The sequence below is a fragment of the Gallus gallus genome, chromosome 4 (assembly GCF_016699485.2).
Source record: "Gallus gallus isolate bGalGal1 chromosome 4, bGalGal1.mat.broiler.GRCg7b, whole genome shotgun sequence".
NCBI lineage: Eukaryota > Metazoa > Chordata > Aves > Galliformes > Phasianidae > Gallus > Gallus gallus.
This window is the reverse complement of record NC_052535.1, coordinates 66,343,933-66,367,209: the sequence shown is the minus strand read 5'-3', so window position 1 is coordinate 66,367,209 and position 23,277 is coordinate 66,343,933. Positions and strand designations below refer to the sequence as shown.

At 40.1% G+C, this 23,277-nt stretch overlaps 2 long non-coding RNA genes across 4 annotated transcripts in view; one reads left to right on the top strand and one right to left on the bottom strand.

Annotated features, from left to right (window-relative positions):
- LOC107053242 overlaps positions 1-1,005 on the bottom strand; it is a 65,478-nt gene extending 64,473 nt beyond the window's left edge. Inside the window, exons 1-2 of one of the 2 annotated variants that reach the window (XR_006939285.1) lie at positions 782-1,005; positions 155-313 (exon numbers count right to left, since the gene is read on the bottom strand). This is a non-coding gene — a long non-coding RNA (uncharacterized LOC107053242). The remainder of the gene's footprint in view (positions 1-154; positions 314-781) is intronic. The other variant, XR_005859900.1, reaches the window with a different exon arrangement.
- Positions 959-23,277, top strand: part of LOC107053239 — a 31,204-nt gene continuing 8,885 nt past the window's right edge. Inside the window, exons 1-4 of one of the 2 annotated variants that reach the window (XR_005859899.2) lie at positions 959-4,039; positions 20,134-20,271; positions 21,297-22,593; positions 23,083-23,244. This is a non-coding gene — a long non-coding RNA (uncharacterized LOC107053239). Of the gene's footprint in view, positions 4,040-18,857; positions 22,594-23,082; positions 23,245-23,277 lie in introns of those variants that run through there. The other variant, XR_001466321.4, reaches the window with a different exon arrangement.

The following is a 23,277-nucleotide window of genomic DNA, read 5'->3' as shown; positions in this document are numbered from 1 at the left end:
TCTCTCAACTTCTAACGAGATCTTTGAAGACACTAAACTTACTAACAAATGTAAATTCTCTTCTAATAGAATTTGATAAGACAAGCAATACACAGATAGATGAACACAGACTGTACAAGTACACACTATACTGTATAAAACAAGCAACACCAACCTATAGCTAATGTTCAGATAGATCTTCTTGTAAGTGTGTTCCTCCTGTAAGCAGGTTCCTCACAATGCTTGAAGCTGGGAATGCTTTCAGGGTCAGAGATGACATTTCCTCTCTAGGACAAGCACTCAGCCACTAATCTCTTGGGCTTTGCTTTGAAATCTACAGCAGGCAAAACAATGTTGTACATAGCATGGACAGAGAAGAAAAAAATTGCATATTTAAATGCACAATGCGTTCTTCTACCCCTTCAATAACTGTGCCTACAGGACATCCCATTAGATCTCTAATATGAAGAAAAAAATAGGGCAATTACTCCAGGGATACAGGACTGGATTCCGATATCAAAAATTTTCTATAGAATTAATTTTCCTGATATTACTGAAGTTGCATTAACACAGAAGCAATATATTACCCAGGATATGAAAATCTACTTCCAGTGTGTACTGCAACCCCCAGCTCTGCAGTGGTTAAGAGAAGCATGGCTACTTTTCATTTTCTTAGAAAATTTCATTTTGCTTTCTTTTTCTTTCCCCTTAAAAGAGTTCACCCCAGTTCATATCCTCATCTGCATTTATAATTTATTCTCTGTTGACTGAGAGAAAAAGAACAAACATTAAAATTTGATACCTTTTCTCCAACTGGGAAGAAACATCTCACAACAGAATTTGCATTGTTTAGCTCTGATCATCTCCACATTTAGCTGTTCTTCCTGTCTTAAATATTGCTTCTCTTTCTTCTTTGAGAGTTGAGGAATAGCTTTTTGACAGCATTTTGATGAAGTGTTCTAAGTACTGAAGCATAACTCCACTTCCTGCCCTCATTCTGAACTTACTTTAACCGCTTGCTGCTGATGTATCCAAAAATTCTGAGCTTTAGCACTTGTTACTACAGGATTTACTGCCCTGCAGAGAAACCTCTGTCAGTATTACACAAGGAGGCCTGTTTTGCAAATCCTGGACAGCAATGTTTTTTCTTTCATACAGTTTTATTTTAGTCCAGAATAACTTGACTTTAAGTAAGAATATGGTATTCATAGAGTCACACACACACAAGCTAAGAGTGGATCAGATAATTTGAAATACAATTTTTTTAAATCATTTTTTTGCTTTTCATAAATATTATTTCTCTTGCCTGTTAGAAATGCAGACATTTCTCTATCCCAAGGTATCTGGGTATTGACACAGATTAAGCTAAGCAACATAATATGCCCAGATAACTTCTTACCTTCTTTGTTTAATTCCATTTTACCATTTGTCTTCAGAATAATCAAAAGAATGTGAAGAAAGTAGGGTAGAAAACAGTACACAAACAGAATATATTAGCCTCAATACTGAGGTAGTACCTAAATTAAGGCACAGTTAATAAAACAGAAAACCTGGAAGAACCACACCCTACTTTGAGACATAAATAACCTGTTGCAAGTGTAGAATTAGTCTTCCCCTCTCACTTTAATGGTGCCTCATGACATTCTACCATCACTACAAATACTCGCGCCCAGGGATTTTCAGGATTAAACTCCTTGAACACAAATTTATTGTAGCTTTGTCCTATATAAAGACTATTGCATCTCCCTTTTTGCCATTGGACTCTTGTACTTTGCATTTTCACATCTATGTTTTTGAGCACCCGGTTCATATATGTAAGCCAGCAACTACGGTATTGACTGAGATAATGCATCCAGTAACAGGTATGCATGTTGTACTCAGCTTACAATATATATATACAAGGCAGGAATTACTATGATAGCATAAGTGTTTTATTTACATCCTTAAGCAAGTTTTACAGTTACCCTGAACATTATATCAGTAAAAATTTTACACAGCTGAGATATACCATGATGGAGAAAAACGCTTAAAAAGTAGATTTATGAACTACACGTATGGTACGTTGCAATTACAGGTAGCTATTGTCAGGAAAACCCAAGCTCCCCTATCAAAATTAAGCACCTCCGTCTTTAAGAGACACCACATGGAGTTAGCAGATTGGTTCCTCCTTCCATTTCAGATGAACCTCCAGTACCTACCATCTGCATTTTCCCATCCACTTGAGCACTAGGTTCAAGTTCTGAGGAACCCCTGGGTGGGTGCTACTCATCATCCCCTGTGCCTGGGACACCGTACCATGTTCAAAGCTGGAGGTCTATAGGGGAAATGGGAAGTCACCAGCTTTCAGATTTCCACATCTTTTTAGTCACCCTCCCCTATCTGCTTGACAGCGTTCCCCATTTGACCTTCCCACCTAGCACTGTGTGGCTATCATATCTGCAAATTTCAGCGAAAGCCCCCTTCATCTAAGCTAAGGGGTGGAAAAGTCATGAGAGGGAAAGCTGTTCCCCGTTGTTTACTACTGAGCAATTACCTTGTGTCAACAAAAAATTCTTGATATTATTAAGAATGACAAATTGCCTCTGCTTGTGTAAGATACTCAGAACTGCTCAAGTCAGGAGTACAGACGCACAGGCCATTAGGAAACAGCTGGCTACTGTAACCCTGTGGTCTAGAAAACATTATGTCTACTTCTGTACACATTTAAATAAATCTGGCTGATCCAGGTGAAATAAATTACCTTAAAGGTTGATTTGTTAATTGGGAACAAAACATTGCTCTATGAAACCTTAATTAAGAAGCATTTAGCTGTGACTAATGTTAGTTATGCACAATCTTTAGCATTATTAAGTAGGGTTCTGTTAAATCATTACTGCGTGGCTTTTTCAGTGTCTCTCAGTAAGATACATTTGTACAAGGCTAAACTAAATGAAGTCCTACCTCTCCAGAAATTTTCAGCAAAAGCCATTAAGAAATATGTAAATCAATTCAGTGAGCACTCGAGACAAAAATCAATCTCAGTGGAAAAGCAGAAATATCATACTTTACACAGGATTATGCAGTAATTTCATGGGCTGGTTTCTCTGTCACAGCACTTGCTAGACAGTCCTTATACACAAGTAGACAGATGGATTGTGAAGAATTAGGAAATTTGAAGCATGTCAAAATAAAGAGACTCAGGGCTTTTTTTTCCCCCTTTTTTATTCTATCAGTTCTGTGACAGCACAAATTATCATCCCAGTGCAGCATGTAAGTGTGCTTGACTTTCATCACATTAAAAGTAAAATCTCCAGATGTGCTCCTGCGGTGCTAATTACCATGAAACAGAACCACATCCAGATCCAGAAAAGAGGAATTTTTCTCAGGAAGGAATTTTTCAAGAGAAGGAGAGAGAGGACAGTTAAATTTCAAGCCAAGTTTGCCCATTCAAACTTCAAAAGTTTTATAAGCACATAAGAACCCTTTTATCACAAAAAAGACAAACCTGAAACTGCAGATGCAAACTCACTTCTGTGAGTTTGATTACGCTTCCACAGCATGGAAAACGCACATGCGTATCAGACAAAATTTAGAAAGCACTATGTGACAACAAAATGAGAAATGGAGCTATGGCAGTAACAGTTATAAATAAAAATATGTGCAAACCAATTTGAAGATGTTTGAATTGAGAACATTAAAAATGAAATTTCCAAAGAGAAATCTCAAGAAATGTCCTTTAAAACACTCAACACTTTTTCTTGTAAAGTTTTGTGTCAAAATCCTAGTCTATGATATTTAGTACATGCTTTTAAGCTTTATACTGTATTCAGTGTATTGTGCTATGTAAATTATTTAACTATGCTTCACAAGCTATTTTGTATATCAGCAATCCATGTGCACCACCATTCAGCATTTAAACAAACAAAAATCCACTAACAGAAAGATTTGCCTTCTCAAATAAATCAAATGTGGTTTCAAAACTGATTTTTTGCACCCTCCCCTTACAGGATCACAACAGCTGCTTGCATGATGGATCTACACAGATATCCCCTGGATGAACAAAACTGCACACTAGAAATTTGTAAGTTACTGGAGGGAGAGGGTTGGCCATTTATTATTTGGTCCCAATTTAATATGTGCTGCAGCTTCTGAAATAAAACCAGAGAGGTTTCTATCAGTTGAATATACATATGTATTTATGTACATAGATCTGAACCTACCTCATTGAGATGTGCACACTCACAGTCTAGAGCACTGATTAGGAAAGATGGGCTCTCAAGCCAACATTTATACCAGTTTATAACTTCTAGTTGATAGCATCAATAAGGTGCCTTATTTAAAGCACAGAAGTGCACACATACCTTCAAAATTACTCTTCATAATCAAGTACTTCACTTTTTTTGTAAAAGCATACTCAATATCAGCACTTATATAAGCAGTAGAGTTGCAGCTTTTAGTCTAGATTTTAAATTGTTTGCTGCTTTTCTCAGAATGTCACCTTACAGTGATTTTTAAAAACCCTGCCAGGTTGAGAATATCAAACTTTTTATTCTAAGAACAAAAGATCTTAATAAGTAAACATCTCCAGTATGTTTAATGAAAATTATTTTTACCAGAGAGAGAGCACTGTCTGAACAGAACCTGCTTATTTATTTCTTTAGAAAATTAACAATAACATATCTTTAAAATAGTGCTTTGGCACTGCGGGCAGACATACTGGAAAGATAAACAGGGAGTCACTGTTGACAGGGTTCCCATGAAGCGCATCAATAGCTGCAGTCAGGACTCACCACAGTTGTATCACTGTTCACCATTCAACACATGCAAGAAAGTCACTGGAAGGACATACTGGTTGTACGCCATAGTTAACCCTCCACTACAGACACAGCAGCATAACAAGATGGACCAATTTGATATACCTGGATTGAATAAGGCAAACATGCATTAATCTTCCAAGAGCATGTGTTTTAAGTTAGCCCTGTCCATATCTACATTGCTCAGAGATTACTGAAGCACCACAAACCCACACACCATTGTATGAACATTAGTACAGCCATTTTCTTCTCTTTCTTGGGAAACAAAGGCAGTAGTCAAATTTTAACTTCTCTTTCAAGTGCCAACCATCACCCTATTGTTCTCAACAGTTATTTTCTGTTGGAGCAGAACTCTGTCTGGACTTCATAATCCAGCACTACAGAGCCATTCACTAAGCTGCATGGTTATCTTGCTTGTCCTTGGCTGGGCTTGGCAGTTGACTGCCTTTTTGGCACACAGAAATGTTGTTGATGTTGCTTGCTGCTGCTTGGCTCATTTTCCAGCAGTGCATGCAATGAATGCATTTGGAGAATAAGTCATTTTTTGATTTTCAAAATAAAATGGATATATACGGTACAATAACAATCAAAAATATCAACTTCATACTGAGGTCTCTTTCATATTCAATTCATACCTGAATTTATTTACCAGGATGTAGTTGGTCTGAAGTCTTCAGTCCAGTCATGTCTAAAGCTGATGAAAGTACATGAGCACTTATCAGCTAACAGGCCAAATAACAGGAAATGCCTGGCTCACGTCTCTCTATTCATAAGCTTTCACTATAATGAAGCTTTGTAGGAAAGAATGTTCAGAGAGAATGGGCTTGATACTATCACTGAGACTTCATCAAAATCAAGACTAGCATCAGATCAAATAAGCAATTAAAATGCTAATACTATCAGGGATGAGAGAATACCATGTCACTCATGTGGCCAGTCACACGTCTCCAAAAGGAAATTGCTTTTCAGACCTTCACTCACTATAAATAATTCATGTCTTCTAGGATACATATGTTGATATTAGTATCTGTTGAGCTGAATCAAAGAAATCAACAAAATTTTTGTTCACAATTTGCCAGCTGGACAAAATTTCTAGAGAGTGTTACTTCTAATGAATATTTAGATCAGTTCTACTAGCAACTAAATGACTTCCCAAAATTAGGAACAGGCTTAACTGCTACTGAAATTTTAGAGGTATTGGTTGTGCCAGCAACACTGCCACAACTGGAATCTTTGACAGTTTACACAGAAAAAAAAATGTCTTTTAGTGTACCCCAGCTTTTCTCCTGTGCATCTCTAGAACTCTTGAAATTAGTGATGATGTACCTGGAAAAATATTCTGGACACAGTTGTAAGACCAGAGTGCCTCATTTTTAGGCTTCTGAGTAGAATTGAACCAGTCATCTTGAGTACTCAGCATTTAGTAGTCTGCTTTAATATCCTTGAAAGCTACCAGAGGGCAAAATGAAGGTGAATTAGCAGGTGACAACCACGACCACAGCCTCTCTGTTGGTGCCACACACACACCAGACATGTGATGTTTTCTTCCACAACAGAACCAATTTATTTGATTCCCTCCCTCAGCCTCTCACCTTAGATCTTCCATTGCACATCAGCCTTTCATATTTCTTTCTATTATATAAATTGTTGCAGACCTAGGAGGAAACAAAATTGTTAACATTTTCTTGGTTAGAAAACGTTTTCTGCAAGAAAGTCTTAGCCAACTTAGTCTTGAGAGATACTGAAATTAAATAAGAATGTCCTTTAAATAAAAGGGCCATGGAAAGTGGTACTGTAATCAGTAAGATACTCTGGAGCTGCCCAGCACCGAGAAGCATCCCTGACTACTAGACACACTGTGCACTATGAGTTCTGTCAGATTATCTCCAAAGTACTGGAAAATTTGGGGGGTAATTTTCATACTGTGTTTATACTATTTATATATTAACTCACATGGCACCAGGTTCCAGAGCAGAATGGTTCATGGAAACTGTCACTGAACAACAATCACTAGTTTGAAGAGATGTGTTCTGTGTTGCCATTGACTTTCTTCTGTTGCTACCTACAGACTTGTTGGTTCCAGCAGGAGTTTAATAGCAGTAATATTGACCTTTTAAAATCCTTACTTTACTTCTTAACAGTATTTTTATCCTTACTGCTGTTACTAATTGTGCAATGTAGAAGCATGCAGAAAGAAAACAATCAATTAAACATATAGTCAGCAAAAAAGACCTGCAGAGATATGTAAATCTATGCAATACTGATAGCCCTAAATCTAGTAGCTGACAACAGCATGTAATGTGATATAGAAGAAATAGGTCTGATCTTTAGCTGGTGAAAACTGTTAAGACTTCATTTCTGTCAATTATAGCACTGCAACATACACTAAAGGTGAATCTTCTCTTTTTAATTAGTTGCCTCAAATGTTTGTTCCAAGTGAACACCCTTTCTTCAGCCCCACCCTTTAAATTAGATCTGATCAGGAGAGAGTAAGTGAGCTCCAAAGTGAAATACTTAGAGGGAGAGTTCAATGCCTGTGGAAAATGCACATGACAATCAGGAATTTAAGCAAGAAGACAAAGGCAGTATATAAGAACTAAAGTATGAGCTGATAAAATATCTAATCCTGCACTTAAACAGGAGTAGGTATTGAACTGATCTCCACTCACCTGCAGATGTAAATACACAGCTTGCAGGGAGATGCATGCCTGCAGATACAATCATGAGTGCAACAGAAACAGCAAGCAAAAACTTGGAAGAAAAATAAATTCCAAGACACAAGACCATGGCCAAGATGGATAATGTATTCTTCACTCTACTGTTAGATGACCCTAAAAAAAAATGCTGAGCTTTTTGAGCAGACCAGGATTGTTACTTGCTCTTCTAGAGTCATGCACAAGGAAAATGGGGCTGCTACACTGCCCTCTCCCTTTAACAGTTAGCTCTTCAACAAAATGAGAGCTGTCATATCTCTTCCGTTACAACAGGGTGCCAGGAAGATGGCACCTGAGCCAGTCCTCCCCCTGCCCTGGAGTGCTTCCTGCCATGGAAACCAAGAAATCTGGAGATTCATTTGGTTCTTTAAAAGCTCAGTGTGTTCACAGGAACTCTATTCATAAACAGAAAGGCAGAGAGTCATTATATCTCATAGGGATTCTGTTGGAGTTAACCAGAGACAGTTCCTTCAAAATCTAGAGCATTAGGACTTGGCCTTAATAATACTCACTGGTGACTAACGTAAAGCACTGCCAATAGCAGCAAACCAATTGTGCTACACAGGAATGGAAAAAGAGCACAAAGAACCATAACACTGCCCTGTTATCTAATCTCTCCAGTGGAACAGCCAGAGTCGTGATAATACATGCTTATATTGAGCCTGTAGAATATTTTAACTTTAAAAATAATAATAATAATAAATCTATCTTTCCTGAAGCTATTCTGTACTGTATACACACAGAGAGCTGCATACATACAAGAGGAGGAGAGCATTTTGGCCGCACATATTCCTTCACACAAATAGTCACTGCTTTGCTCAAGTACTTCACCTTACTCCACTTCTGTGGAGGCAGTTGGGAGACCATATGAGGGTTTTAAATCTGTTTCAGTGTCTGATAGTATGATGGCCACCGGAAACTTGTCTGTGTAAAATCAAGAGATTTTGTGACAGGAATTGCTTTGTCAGCAGAGCTGGGATCTGTATCAAGCCAGTTCTCATGGATCAGCAGACCCTGCGAAATAGGAGGCCTAATGCCTGATTGGAGACTACCCAGGTTTCTACCCAGGGAATGTTGAATCCCCTAGCTGTCAGTTCTGCAGTGCCAGCAGGCTCCAGTGGGGGTTACAATGGAACACACCAAGATGCTGTAGCCTATAGTGGCAGGCAACTGCAACGTTCCAGCATCCCTTCTGAACCAACACAAGAGGCGGCCTTGCTGTACCACCTGGGAGATCAGATGGGACACTGTTATTAATACTCTTCGTCCCTTTGAGTTGCCAGTATCACAGTCACAACATGATCTTTTGGCCTGAACTTGCATCTGGCTTTCCCTCAGCAGAAAAAATGATGTGCAGACAGCAGACAGCATCACTCTGACAATAAACCAAATCCCCATAGGGCTCTCTCTCCACCAGACTCAAGTGAAACGTGTTTCACACTCACAGGAGAGAGAAGGCCAGGCTGCGCTCCAGTTTGGCAAAGCTATTTACTCATTGGCAAGTTGCCATGCGTTTCACAAGAGGTCTGTGAAGATTAGCAGAACAGTCCCTTTAGCCTTAAAAAATCTGTGTCTCTATGACAACTGGAATGCTGCAGCATGATTCAGGAATCAAGATCGCAACACTGAGCCGTGTGTTAGCCCAATCGGTAGCACTCTCCTACAAACCACATTGCTTGCGTGGGAGATCTCAGCAAACCCAGAGGAGCCTGAAAAGGCTGAGCTGGGAGAAAGACAAAGATTTATTTTGTCAGCGACAGTAGAGAAAATGGCAATTCCACCTTGACTCCATTGTTTTTATGGCTGTCTCTGCTTCATAGTGAAACAGACATAACACTAAATATGCATAATGCTTAAATGGAAGAGCAACAAGCTCACAGCGATACTGCAGTCAATCAATAAAATATCCCACTTGAACTTCTGGATGCTTTGTTGCCAAAAGAAACGCCAACTGTTGTTCATATCTATGTTCATATCTAAACATTCATTATCGCCTCTGTTGGCACAGAGCAGTTTGACAGGGTGAGATCTGAACAGATTTATCATAGCTCCCTGCTTGAGGAAGACTGCATTGATCCACAGTATGACTGCATTTGAACTACCAAGGATATAAGAACCAACATCTCAAAAAAGTGCTATTTTAATAAAGATGAAAACCTGTCTTAACTGCAAGCTTTCCCAGACAGCTTTTCCTATACATGCCTACAGATACAAAAGGTAAAAAACTGGAAGGAAACTCAGCTCTATTCTTTTTTCAAGAGATTTGATCTTTCTGACTTTTTGAATGAGGGCAGTTTCCACCCCTCACAGTTCTCAGATTCTGCCTCACCCATAAATGAAGAGTTTCCCTCATTCACCTGTGTGTCAGATTCTCTTACTCCCTCATAATAGCTATCAGCCACGATCCCTTGCCCCAGAGTGTGTCACTTTACATAGGCACTGCCACCCCTAGAGAAAAAGGTTTTATCCTCTTTAACTGTTCTCTGTTTATGACAGTGTAGAGCAGAGAATACTTCTGCTTCTGATCAAACCCTTTAGCTGCTCTAAAACACATAGCCATCCTCAAATTATGTTTGAACTTGATGCACTATGGAGAGAGGGATGTATCTGTTCCAGAACTCAGATCAATCTAACAGCAACATCTTTTTTGAGATTATCTCAAAAATAGGGGCTCATTTAGAGGAGGGGATGATTTCTCAGGAAACATCTATGCTTGTACATGAGTCACTACGTCTGTAGTCAGAGCAGCAGCAAAAAATAATCTCCAAACCCAGCCAAGTCATGTTTTTTGTAGAACTGCCATGTTGTGCTTTGAGATAACATGATCGCCCTAGAATGTTTCAACCTTAAATACAGTTTATGTGTTTACTTGCCTTCTGCCAAGGTGTGAATTGCTGTAGAAAACAAAAACCAGGACAAACTGAAAGATTTTGGTACTCTGGGATTCATTTCAATCCGTGAGAATAAATTCTTGCTCCAAATGCATCCAACTCCACAGATACAATAAATCTTGAGAAATTTTCTGTCCGGTGCCAATTCACTCTATGTCTTCATCTGTACCTACGGCTCCTTGACATCACAGCAATACAAATAAGAAAAACACATTGTCTCAAGTCTCTGTGAAGAAATATTTCTTACCCAACTTGGCACAGCATGAGTGTGAATAGGTTTATTACTGAGTAGGCCATGTATGCGGGTCCTCCAGGTGCCAGGAATCCAATCTGCAGAATTGAGAGCATAAGTCCATCAGATAGAATTCTTAAAGCTTCTTCTGTTAGTTTACTTCTACCACTTCTATCAGCTTTATCTGGTGTAGATTCATCTTCTGCAAAAATGTAAAGCAAAAAAAAAAAAAAAAAAAGTGCAAAAGCAGGCTGCACAAAGAAATACTGTTCCTTATGAGCAAACCACCGCGTGTAGGAAACTTCAAGAACATACTGAGAATTTCAGTTTTGTTTGATGAGTTCATTGAAAAATAATATTAGTATGAATGAATTTATCTTTTCTGGCAACCAGCAGCCTTTGAAACAGCAGCACTAGGCTTTCCTAACCACCAAGTCCCATCTGCCTGGCCATTCAAGGACCATCTCCTTAGACAGGCGCACATTTCTCTCAGTCTTAGCAATATCTGGTAACGCTAAAGTGCAAGACTGTTTTGCACTGTACTGGTTGTCAGCCTGCAGCTGGAAATGGAGTTAAGGCAATGATTCATTTCATACCAGACAATGGATGCCAGGATCTGGTCTGCTTATTGCTGGGAAAACTGAAAGGCTGCACAATTACTCTAAATATAGATTTGAGCAAATGAAACAGAACCTAAACACTGCTGAACTGTTGGCTAGTATACCTATTCCCACTTAGCAGTTCTGGCTAATACCACCAAAGACTAACATTTAACTCAGAATACGTGGCCAGTCTCCTCAGTAATCTCTCTCCATTCTCATTCATTGATATTCTGTAAGTGCCTATGAACTCTAAATTGCCTACAGGGAGCTCTTCCTGAAAAAACACGTGGTTGTTTAACACATTACCATTTCTCATCCAAACCAGACAGCACGACAGCCTTACTTGAATTCACATTTAAGGTCAAAGCAACAGAACCCTCAATTTGAATATTTCACACGCTTACTTGGGCTGCAATTTGTATCAGCAAGATCAGGCACACAGAAAATTGTTCAGAGTCTGTTGATTACAAGATCTTGGACCTTCTCTCTCACTGAAGCACCCGCCCCTCATCATCACCCCACATTAACCTACCAATGAGCCACACATCTGCCTCCACACACAGCAGCATATACTAAGAAGGTTTTCACATCACCATGTAGGAGAGTCTGCTCCTTTACTTGTACTGTATATTCTGTAAACATTTTCTTAGCAATAACAGAATCTTGCTAATTTTGTACTGCAGTTTTGCTATTTGCTATTTTTCTCCCTATTGTTGCTAGCACAAATTCAGTCTCTGCAACACAGGCATCCCCCAAAATGCCTGTAATTTGCACTCGTTAGCTTTGCTGACGTGTACTGTACTGCAGTACACGTCAAGGTGTTTGACATGACACTGGTTTATCTCCATGCTTCAGTGGGGTAAATTTTCTCAGGAGAAGACAATGTCATACATGCTTCATAACTAATGAGTCCTTTCTTTAAAACCAAGACCAGAATTCAGTCGTCGTCCCCCCATTACAGCTATAAATCTATTTACCAAGAACAGGTCTGGATACACTCTTTCTTAAAGGGGACAAAAGTATTGCACGAGAATGTAAGGTGTACTCGCATAAGCCATGCTGGCATAAGTGAAAACAGCAAGGGCAGGTTGTGGCCTGACAACAGAGCACAAAACAGATGGACCTGGACTTCAAATGGTTTCTTCATGGAACACAACAGCTGCACCTAAATTTGGGAGAATCTGCCTGGCAACAAAACAGGAGTACTTAGAAGTAGATCTTAATTAGTCAAATGAAATAAGCGCTCAAGGGCAAGATGTGTTTACCATATGAGCACACAAAACTATGTACCATGCAATATTGACCGAACTAAATTAACTGAACACTAAGCAGCAGGACCTGCGTTGCTAATATTTACATAATGCGCTTATAAATATTGTTGTTCTCTTTTTAACTTTGTAAAGCAACACAAGTCAGGAAAACACATCCCCCATTATGGTTCAGAAGAACATAGCTATACACTGTGCAGGGGGTTCCAGACGAGAAAGGAAGAGCAGCAAAGCAAGGGGTGGAAAGACAAAAACTCTACACTAAACACGCTCCACTGAAAGCAGGTTACCTTCACCTGCTTAGTGTGAAGGTGTGGAAACCCCATCAGATAGCAAAAGAAGCGCCAGGGGAAGTTGTTCATACTTGACAAACTGAGCAATCCCATCCAGACCCTTGAAGTCCCAGGTGCACTGCTACTGAAGCTAGATTACTAGCTGAGAAGATAGCTAAAATCATGTAGAAATTAATGTCTGAAGGCTGTACTTATCAGGGCTGATCGGTAACTAGCAAGTGGGTATGTGTATGTGTTACATGTACAATTACACAATTATCCAGTCTGCACAAGTAGACACTGCCCAGTTGTTAATTAGTCTGGAGCTCATACTGCACATTTGCTTAATTTACGTAGTTTAAAAAGCATTATAAATGTTGCTAGTTTTGAGACAATAAGTCATCAAAATGCCTCAAGTTACATCACTGACTCTGTTTGCTAAATTATTAGCGTACGGAAAACCAAGTTTATGGTGTCATTTTGGCCACTGTGTTACTGTGGACAGGTTACTTATTACTACACACGTGGGCAGGAACAAGATTTCCCATTCACAATATAATTTATACCAATTATACAAAGATTTGTAGAGTTAGAGGCTCTCAGCATTAGGCTAAAAGTCACCACTCTGTTGATGAATTAAAAAGATGAGTTGTAAAGGTGAGAGACACTAGACAGACCGATCCGGAAGTGATGGAACATATCACAGATACTTAATGTCTGTACTGACGTAGATGGAAAGTCTATCTTGCCAGGAATCACCTTGTCTCTGACAGTGGCCAATAACAAGTCTATGAAGTCAGAACAGAAATTTCTCCAATCTGTAATTTCAAGTCAGAAATACTAGGATTATATTTAATAACCTAGGCAGATTTTTATGAATATACGATGCAATGAGTTTTCCCTTTATTTTTCCAAACCAGCTTTTAGGCTATTCCATTTGGTATCCTCTTGGTGTAAGAGATTGCAAATAATAATTTCCTGTTCAGCTATGCTAACTTACAAACCCGTAGGCTACCATCACAACATTCCCTCAGTCCACTCATACATGCCCCAGGCTGAAGAATCAAGGCTGAGTCAGTCCTCCCTTCCATGAAACCAAGTCTGTCCTCAGTCCTCCTAGTGGCCCTTCTTTGCATCCAACTTAATACACCCATTTTTAAGAAAGAAAGAAAACAGCGTTTAATAGTCAAGATATAGCACAAAGTGGATTAGAAAGCAAAGGAAAGCGTAAACAAAAAATTTTGCATTTGCTCTCCATGTCTTTCCTTACATACCATGTAATTCCTGGGTTTGATTCTTTATAGTGAATTAGTATGAAATTTTTGGTACAAGTCTGACTACTTGTATGACTCTTCCACAAACCTTGAAGAGGCTCTGAAATGTTTCCGTCTATTGAAGCTGCAGGACCATGGAGGAGTCCTGCTGTGTTAGCCATTAAAGAAACATTAAGCAAAACCAAACAATTCTTCTCCAAAAGGATTTCCAACCTTGAATCAAGTCTCAATGGCAAATGAGATGTAAAACACTAAAGGGGGGGGGGGGGGGGGGGGGGGGGGGGGGAGAAGAAAAAAAAAAAAAAAGAAGATAGCAAGTAGCAATGAATCAGTATTAAAGGTGTTTGCAAAGAGAGGTGAGGCTATAATTCACTTCCTGAACAGATTAGGATGCTGCAAGAGTGACTTTATGCAGTAATAACATTTATTTTATGCTTCTAGTGGATGGGAAGCAACGTCTCCAAATGGGATGGAAGATTCTCCCATATGTTAAATTTATTTTTACTTGAGAAACCCTCTTAAATAACTGACAGTTTGTAGTACTGCAGCAATCTAACCAACTTCATTTGGGTCAGTATTTGTTAGGCTAAATTCTGACTCATGTCCCTGGTTACAATCTGCCATCTGCCTACAGAAAGTAGAAGGCTGCCTTCCCTCAGGTCAGCCTGTATTTCTCAGTGAAACTCACCAAAAAAATTCAGTTACAAACATCCACTCTAACACAGCAACAGAAAGTCATTTCTAGCAATTCTACCACCCAGATGTTAACTGGTAATATTGCTTTCCAAAGGCGATCTTCAGATACATGGTGCTGCAATTCCAGGCTGGGTTTAGGTTGAAATTATCAGTTTACCGTTGTTTGGATCACCTTAGCAGAGTGCAGAAAAAATGCTTTATTTTCTCAAATATAGTCATAGGAATACTAACAATATGAAACAAGAATAATTATACTGTAAAAATGTGCTCAGCAACCTTGACTAAGTTGTTAGGAAAGAAATGACCCAGTAGTGGTAGAGGGGTGGATTCCAGCTTCATATCCTTACACAAGACTGAAGGCTTAAGGCACACGGCCTAGAATATTCTTTAGAAATGAGCTATTAGAGTCAGATCCCTAAGGAAGAGATCCTGTTTCTTGGTGTTTCAGAGCTACATCCCCTGGAGAGTCAGACAGAAAAAGCGTCTCCATTTGTACAGCACTGGGGAATTCAGTAGTACGAGTACAACTATGATTTTATTTGTGAAGTTAATGTAATATAAATCTTTATTTATCCCAGAGGTATTTGAGAGGTAAGAGCTGGAGTGGAAAATAGAACAGCCTGGTGACATTAACAAGTAATATACCGTTAACCTCCGCTACATCACAATGTCAGCAACATTTCTAAAACTTCTTTTCTGCAATCAGCAAGATTTATATGTAACCTACTTATTGCCATGCTTGAATCCAGTTACTTTCTAGACTTGTGGTACTTCTGCACAGTGTTTTCACTCAAGCTCTCAGCTACTGGTCAAGAAGCAAACAAAATGAAGCACTGACATGTCAAGGACTGCATTAACGTTCTCAGACATTAGGAAGCAGAAGTTTAACATCTGGAGTTGAGCAATAGAACATATTTTCATAGAATCATAAAATCTTTTGAGTTGAAAGAGACACTTAAAGGCCATCCAGTCCCACTCTCCTGTAGTGAACAGGGACACCTACAGCTATGTCAGGTTGCTCATCCAGCCTGACCTTGAATGTCTCCAGGGACAGAGCATCCACCACCTCTCTGGGCAACCTGTGCCAGTGCCTCATCACACTTACTGTAAAAAATTTACTTATATGCAACAAAAATCTCCCTTCTTTTAGTTTGAAACCACTTCCTCTTGTCCTGTCACAACACGTCCCACTAAAGAGTCTTATAGTCCCCCTCCTTTAAGCATTGAAAGGTTCCTATCCCATCTCCTGGGATTTTATTTAAACCAAACCCCAACCCGGGTGGCATTTTAGTGTCTTTGAAGAATCTAGCAAGCAAACAAAGGCTTAAAAAAATCAAATAATTTTCACGGAAGCTTTAATATTAATAATGATAATAATAAACTTCACCATCTGTGATTAACGAAGTGACCAAGGCGGAAGGCCGTGGGGAGCTGCGGAGGACGCGCGGCTGGAGGCAGCGCTCCGCGGGGAGCGGGCTCCCCCTAGTGGTCGGTGGGGACCTTCGGCGGCCCCGCTCTGGGGGAACGCACCGCGCTGAATGAGATCAACCTGCGCCGGTAGGGCAGTTCAGTGGGATTCATTTCGCGCTCTGCATTTGTGAGATTACTTTATACCTACACCTACAGCCTTCAAGCCTCGCGTCCGTGAGCCCGAATAAGACGGGAAAGCAATGATTTTCACACACCTGGAGAAAAGTGTGATGCACATAGCGAAAGGAATTAAAAATCATAGGTCAATGGGGACAAAACTGGAAGGAAGAGTTCCTTCTAGATTCTTTATTGTCAAATCATAGAATTACTCCTATAAACACAACCATGAATGCCCCTGAATGGAAACTGTCACTAACTCTTCCTCATAATTTCCCAAGCTCCATCTGGAGGAAATTCAGCAAACAAATCAGCATGTTAGAAACATTCCAGATTCATTTTTGCAGTGTTTGGAAGTTTGTAAAGTCAAAAGGCATGGCCTGTCATCAGCATTTGGTCTGTCAGCAGCTGAAGTCTTCCATGCAAGGCTTCTGCTATTGGCCCGCAGAGTTTACAGCTTTGTAGTTGTTTTTTTCATTCAGTAGCAATTTAGCCAGAAGCACTGAAGCCTATCCAAGGGAAATGAAAAGTACATGTGCCTCTGTTACAACCTCTGGTAAACTGTTTTTGCAGACCAGCAACACTACACGCTGCGCTGGCAACATGGTGCAGCCCTTTGGTAGGAAGGCAGGCCTGTTTTCACTTTCGAGATCTGTCCTCTGATATTTCTGGTGTTTATTCGGTACTGTTTGGGTCTTAACAGGCAAATAGACAGAAATTCACCCTTCAGGGAAAAGAACAAAGCCAAGGCTTTCTGAGCACTGGAGGCTGCTCCTGGGCCTTCTCTACCACCAGCCAGTGCAGGCTGAGACCTGACAGGAGGCAGAATAGGGGGGAAATTGGAGGGAGCAGTGTGGAAAGGGGGACAGTGCAAGGCAGAAGAATCAAGTTCATCACTTTCCTCCACACCCTGAAGCTGACCCTCTGGTTCTCACATCTAAGCCTTCCCTGGCTCTCTGCAGCAAGTACCCATGAAATTTTTGGTTGTGCCTGCACCCTTCTTCCTAGCACTGGCTCCTAAAGATGTAGGAGCCTAAACTATGCCTATTAGCTCACGTACAGGATGTCTGTGTGGTATCAAGGTGACAGATGGTCAATATGCTTTCAGCAGGAGATGATAGCTTGCCATTTCCTCTATTGTACAGGGTCTTTCTAAAAAGAGGGAAATATTCAAGAGACATTGTTAAAGTAAAGATTTGCATGAAAATGAAGTTAAGAGTTCCCTGGCATTTTTCAGCAGACTCAGCAGCCTTCACTTCCCGATTCAGTCTTTCAGCATCACACCCAACACAGGGCTTGTCCTGGCCCTGTAGTGTCTGTGCCTTATCACTGAAACCCCTCACCAAGCAGCTGTCCTGACCATTGGCAATGAGAAGATTCTGGGCTTCTGCCGACAGCACCAAAAACCAGCCAGCAGTGCAGGCCTGGTACGGCTTACTGCAAAACAATTAGCATAAGCAATGGGTAGCACAGAAGTTTTAGGAAACAGCAGTGATCTGTATTACACAGATAAGCATACTTTCAGCAGCAAGCTATGGCACAGCTCACAAAAAAATCTTGAACCTTGCTCAATCCATAGTGGTGTGTTTGCATCAAAAGTGGCCTGTTCACTAGCTGCAGTTTCTCAGCAGTCCATCCTTCCCAGCAGCAAGGTTTGGCTTTTACAACTGTGCCCAGGGTATCTACAGACCCAGTTTGTATGTGGTCATCCTTCCAGAGATGAGGAACTACCATAGGAAAAGTCATCTTCAGTCTGATTTCTCTGGCTAGAAAAGACATCACCAGTGCACATACATGGCCAAGTTCCTAACTCTGCAGAGGCTTCTGGTGCTATGGTTTGTGCCACTGCCACATGTCCTAAAACTTTGAGTTCAAACTCCTTCTTCTATTTCATCTGTGTTTAAACCTGATTATAATCCACAGCTGAAGGTAAAGTCTAAAATTAGGCGAGATCTTTTTCTCTCCTTTAGTAGACATCTGTTCTAAAACATCATCAACTGGGAGATTTTAAAATTCAGGCACTATTGAGCTTAATTGAAACATATTTGAAAACACTAACAATGGCAGAAAGGCAGATTAATTCTTAATTAAATGAAAAATAGTCAGCATCACTGTTAAAAGAACAGAGAATAAATGCATTAATTCTGAAATAGATAGGAAATACTCTATGTTAACTGCAGATCAGCAATGGCAAGGTCTCATTAAAATATAAAATGCTGTATGACTATCAAAGGGGTAACTACAGCTCAGACACAGTCAGAGTATAGTACAGGTTTCTTCTGGAATCATCTTTTCTCGTCCAAAACTGCTAGTTCAAGTACTAGGTCAGGTTGCCCAGGGCCCCTTCCTACCTGGCCTTAAACATCTCCAGGATGGAGCATCCACAACTTCTCTTAGCATCCTGTTCCAGCACCTCACCACCCTCTTAGTGAAAAACTTCCCCTGACATCTAATTTAAATCTTTCCTCCTTTAGTTTAAAACCATTCCCCTCATCCTATCACTATCTGTTCATGTAAATAGTTGATTTCCCTCCTGTTTATAATTTCCTTTTAAATACTGGAAGCCTGTAATGAGGTTTCCCCCCTCTTCTCCAGACTGAATAAGCCCAGCTCCTTCAGCCTGTCTTTACAGGAGAGATGCTCTAGCCTTCTGATCATCTTCATGCCCCTTCTCTGGAACCTCTCCAAAAGCTAACAACTTTCCTGTGTTGGAGGCCCCAGACCTGGGTACAATATTCTGGATGGGGTCTCACGAGGGCAGAGTAGGGAAGGACAATCACCTCCCTCACCCTGCTGGCCACCCCTCTTCTAATGCAGCTCAGGATACCATTGGCTTTCTAGGCTGCAAGTGCACACTGCTGGCTCATGTTAAGTTTTTCATCTACCAGGACTCCTAAGTCCTTCTCAGCAGAGCTACTCTCAAGTTCTTCTTCTCCCAGTTTGTAAACTTATCTGGGATTACCCTGACTCAAGCGCAAAACCTTGCACTTTGCTTTGTTGAACCTCATTAAATTCACGTGGGCTCACCTTTTGAGTTTATCAAGGTCCCTCCGGATGGCATCCCTTCCTCCTGCCATATCAGCTGAGCCACTCAACTTGCTGTCATCAACAAACTTGCTGAAAGTGCACTTGATCTAATCATCTATGTTATTGATAAAGCTAAAGAGCACTGGTCCCAAGACAGACCTCCAGGGGACACCACTCATTATCAGCCTCCACCTGGATATAGAGCCATTGACCACAACCCTCTGACTGTGACCTTCTCACCAATTCCTTATCCACTGATTAGTCCACCCTTCAAATCCATCTCTCTCCAATTTAAAGATAAGGATGTGGCAGGAAACCACATCAAAGGCCTTGCAGAAGTCCAAACAGATGACATCAGTTGCCTTCCCTTTTTCACCAATGCCATCACTCCATCACAGAAAGCCACCATATTGGTCAGGCACAGCTCTCCCATGGTGAAGCCATGCTGGCTGTCTTGGATCACCTGCTTGTCCCCCATGTGCCTTAACATGTCTTCCAGGAGGATCTGTTCCATGATCAGCTGAGGCAGTGAGAGGAGTCTCACCAGCCTGTAGATTAAGATTCAAGACCTTTTTGGCTAGCTCTAAATTCCATCCTTATTTTCTCTCTTGTCTTTTTCCATGCTCAGAAGTTTCCTCTGGACACAGAAAAGGCAAAGTGGCTTCTGCAGAACAGAAATTTCATACATGAGACTGAACTCCTTATCATGAGCAGCTCCTTCCACTTTAAGCACAACTATGTAAGCTAAGTAATAAACCTGAAAGAAAATTCAATAGCCAAACTATGTCTCTGTTTTAGATGGATACACCACTAATGATATTGAATTTTACTGGAATGGAGGAAAGTCTGCAGTAACTGGAGTTAGTAACATCGAGCTCCCACAATTTTCTATAGTTGATTACAAGACGGTATCAAAGAGAGTAGAGTTCACAACAGGTAAGCATCAGCAAGTTTAAAGCTTCTCCCAGCCCAAAGATAGCAATGTCTAATTTCTCTTAGGGTTCAGTCATTGTACGGCTTCATTCTTTCAGGAACGTATCCTCAGTTATCACTTAGCTTCTGGCTTAAGAGAAATACTGGTTACTTCACTCTGCAAACACATATGCCTTCCATATTGATCACAATTCTGTCATGGGTATCTTTTTGGATTAATTAATGATGCCTCTGCAGCCAGAGTGGCTCTTGGTAAGCTATTTTGTAAATTACTGCAATACACTTTCCAAATCATAATGCCAGGTAACCATTTTGTCCCACCTCTATTTTGACCCACCTCTATTTTGACCTGCTGCTCTGTAAATTCAACTAATCACATTTATGTCTAGAGCTATTATCTAGATGCATTAACAAAATGTGATTAGAGCAGGCTAAAAAATAATTTCACCCAGCTAAAAACAACAAAAATACATTCACTATGAATAACACAATGAGGCAGAAATGCTTTAATTCAGAGCATTCCTTTAATAGGAAAAGTTGTGTTGACACAAACATTTCACTTTCTCTTTACCAAAGACCATTTTACTATAAAGCTGCACTTTCTCCTTTCAATTCTATGCTTTCAGTCATAAGTTAGTTACCTATTCCTATTCCCTGGGACAATGTAATGTAGTCTTTGGGCTAAGCAGAGCTACTGCCATAAGAAAAGCAAGAACCATTTCTTCACACAGTGGTTGACTCTTTGCTATCCAAGTCAGCTAGCACTACAATATAAATACAATGTCTTCATCACTGACACCAGAATTATGTGTTTATGCTACATAGGATAAGAAAGCTACATAGGGTAAGGAAGGGCAAGTTTCTACCAGTGACATTCACCTTTCCAGTTCCGGGAAAAGCATTCCCTGCGATGTTAAGGATCTGATCACATAATTAAGCTATCAGCATTACAAGCGCATGGTGGGCAACCCTGTTATTCTCATATCCTCACCATTTTTTCCACCAATATCTGCTTCTTTCTTTTGCAGGAATCACAAATGTGCTGACCATGACCACTATCAGCACCCACCTCATGGAGACACTGCCAAAGATTCGCTACGTTGAGGCAATAGATATTTACCTGATGCTATACCTTTAGCTATAGAAGGTCGTAGAGAATAAACATTTGCTATACAGTTCCCTTTCATATGCTAAAAGCTCACCACAAGTAGACAGAAAAGATAGGTGCTGTTTCTTCAGGGATTCTCGAACAAAGCCTACACCACTGAATTCTCAGGAATTCAAGAACTCTACCAGATTATAACAGCTTTCACAGATGTTAGGATTTTTTCCTCAGACTAAATTCAAGTAGATCACGTCTACTCTTCCTTATATATATATTTATTAAAATAAATAAATAAATAAATAAATAAAAAGACAAACTTCAGGAAGTACTTCTACTGCTATTTTCTCTACAGGAAAAAGTTAAATTTACCAATACGTCGCTGAACACCTGCAGATTTCTGTAAACCTATTCCAGTTTTGCCCAAATTTCAGAAATAAACTTTTCCCTAATTATATTTGACCTAGTCTGACTCAGTGAAAAATACATACTGTAGTGAACCAAAAAAATTCTTTCTTATCTCTGATTTTCTGAATACATATTCCATCTGGAAGGATCCTATCCAAGCTACCTTGTATGCTTCTGCACTGTTGTTGAGGTGATCGCTTTTGGTCTAAATATTTGGGCTCTCTGTTCAGACCAAAGAATAAGACCAACACAATACACTCTTACCAGATAAGCCATTAGTTTGATGGATGATTGTAATTTTACATTTATGTCAGGAAGTGCATTTCTAAAATTCTGATATTTTCTTAATCCTGGAGTTGTGTGTCTACCTGGATGTCCTGTGTTCTTGCAGTCACAACACTGCAGCTAAGCACCATGCTGTCATTCCCAGCAAAATCATGAGTCTATTAAAAGTCCTTACCTTCATTCACGTCCTGGTCAAGTACACAAGATGCTCTATTACAACAGCTACAAAATTCAGCTCAGGTTTACAGCAGTCTCTGAGGCCACAAAATATTATTCCATACAGAGCTGAGGAGATATGGATCATTGTTTCCATTATAGACTGTTCTGTGTGGATACTGTCAATCTGTTTCTATAGAAAATAAGAAAGAAGAAAAACAAGATCCACAAACTTGAACCAGCCTCTTTCACAGCTCCTGGGCTAACCCAGCCTGGGTGAAACAAAGCACAAGTGTTCACAATGAAGAGTGATGTGTTGACTATGTGGGTCCCAGTGCATACACCTGAGTTGGGATAAGAGAGTCACAGCACAGGTGAGCACTTTTCCTTCACATATGGTTAGCTCGTTTGAATCACAAAATGTTCTAGCTCATAAAGAAGGGCTTTTGTCTAAATGTTGTGCTGGTAGAGATTATACCAAGGGTGGTAATCAGAATGGGATGGGGTAGATTTGCAAACACACTTGAGCTTTCCAGAGCATGACACACGTATGCTAGCATTTTTCTGAAATCAAATGTAAACCATGGATATTTTGTACCACAATTTAGCAGTGCTGACTCTTTGGGGTGCAATTCTATTCTGATACTGTGAACGAACAGACTGCTTTCTGTCTATATAGTGAAGGCTTCACAATTTGTACACACACATATAGAGATACATGTATGCAGATACAGACACCTGAACAAATACCAGTGGATTTAGTTATCCCAGTGGGACACACACCAGTGTATGACCTTGTGAGCACTCACTTTACTCAGCATGGCAATGCTGATGTTCAACAGCAGTACTTCTGTTTTTGGCAGGCAGAATGCACATGGTCGGAACCAGAAGGGACACAGTAAGCTTGTCTGATCCCAGTGAAGACAGTTCCCAGCTGCTGTCCATCAGCTTCTGAAATTTTTCAGTGATATTACGATGGTTTGTACCAGGGCAGAGCCTCTTCAGAACTCAAAAGAAATACAGCTGTAAGTACATACAGCTATGGGATATTTATTCCC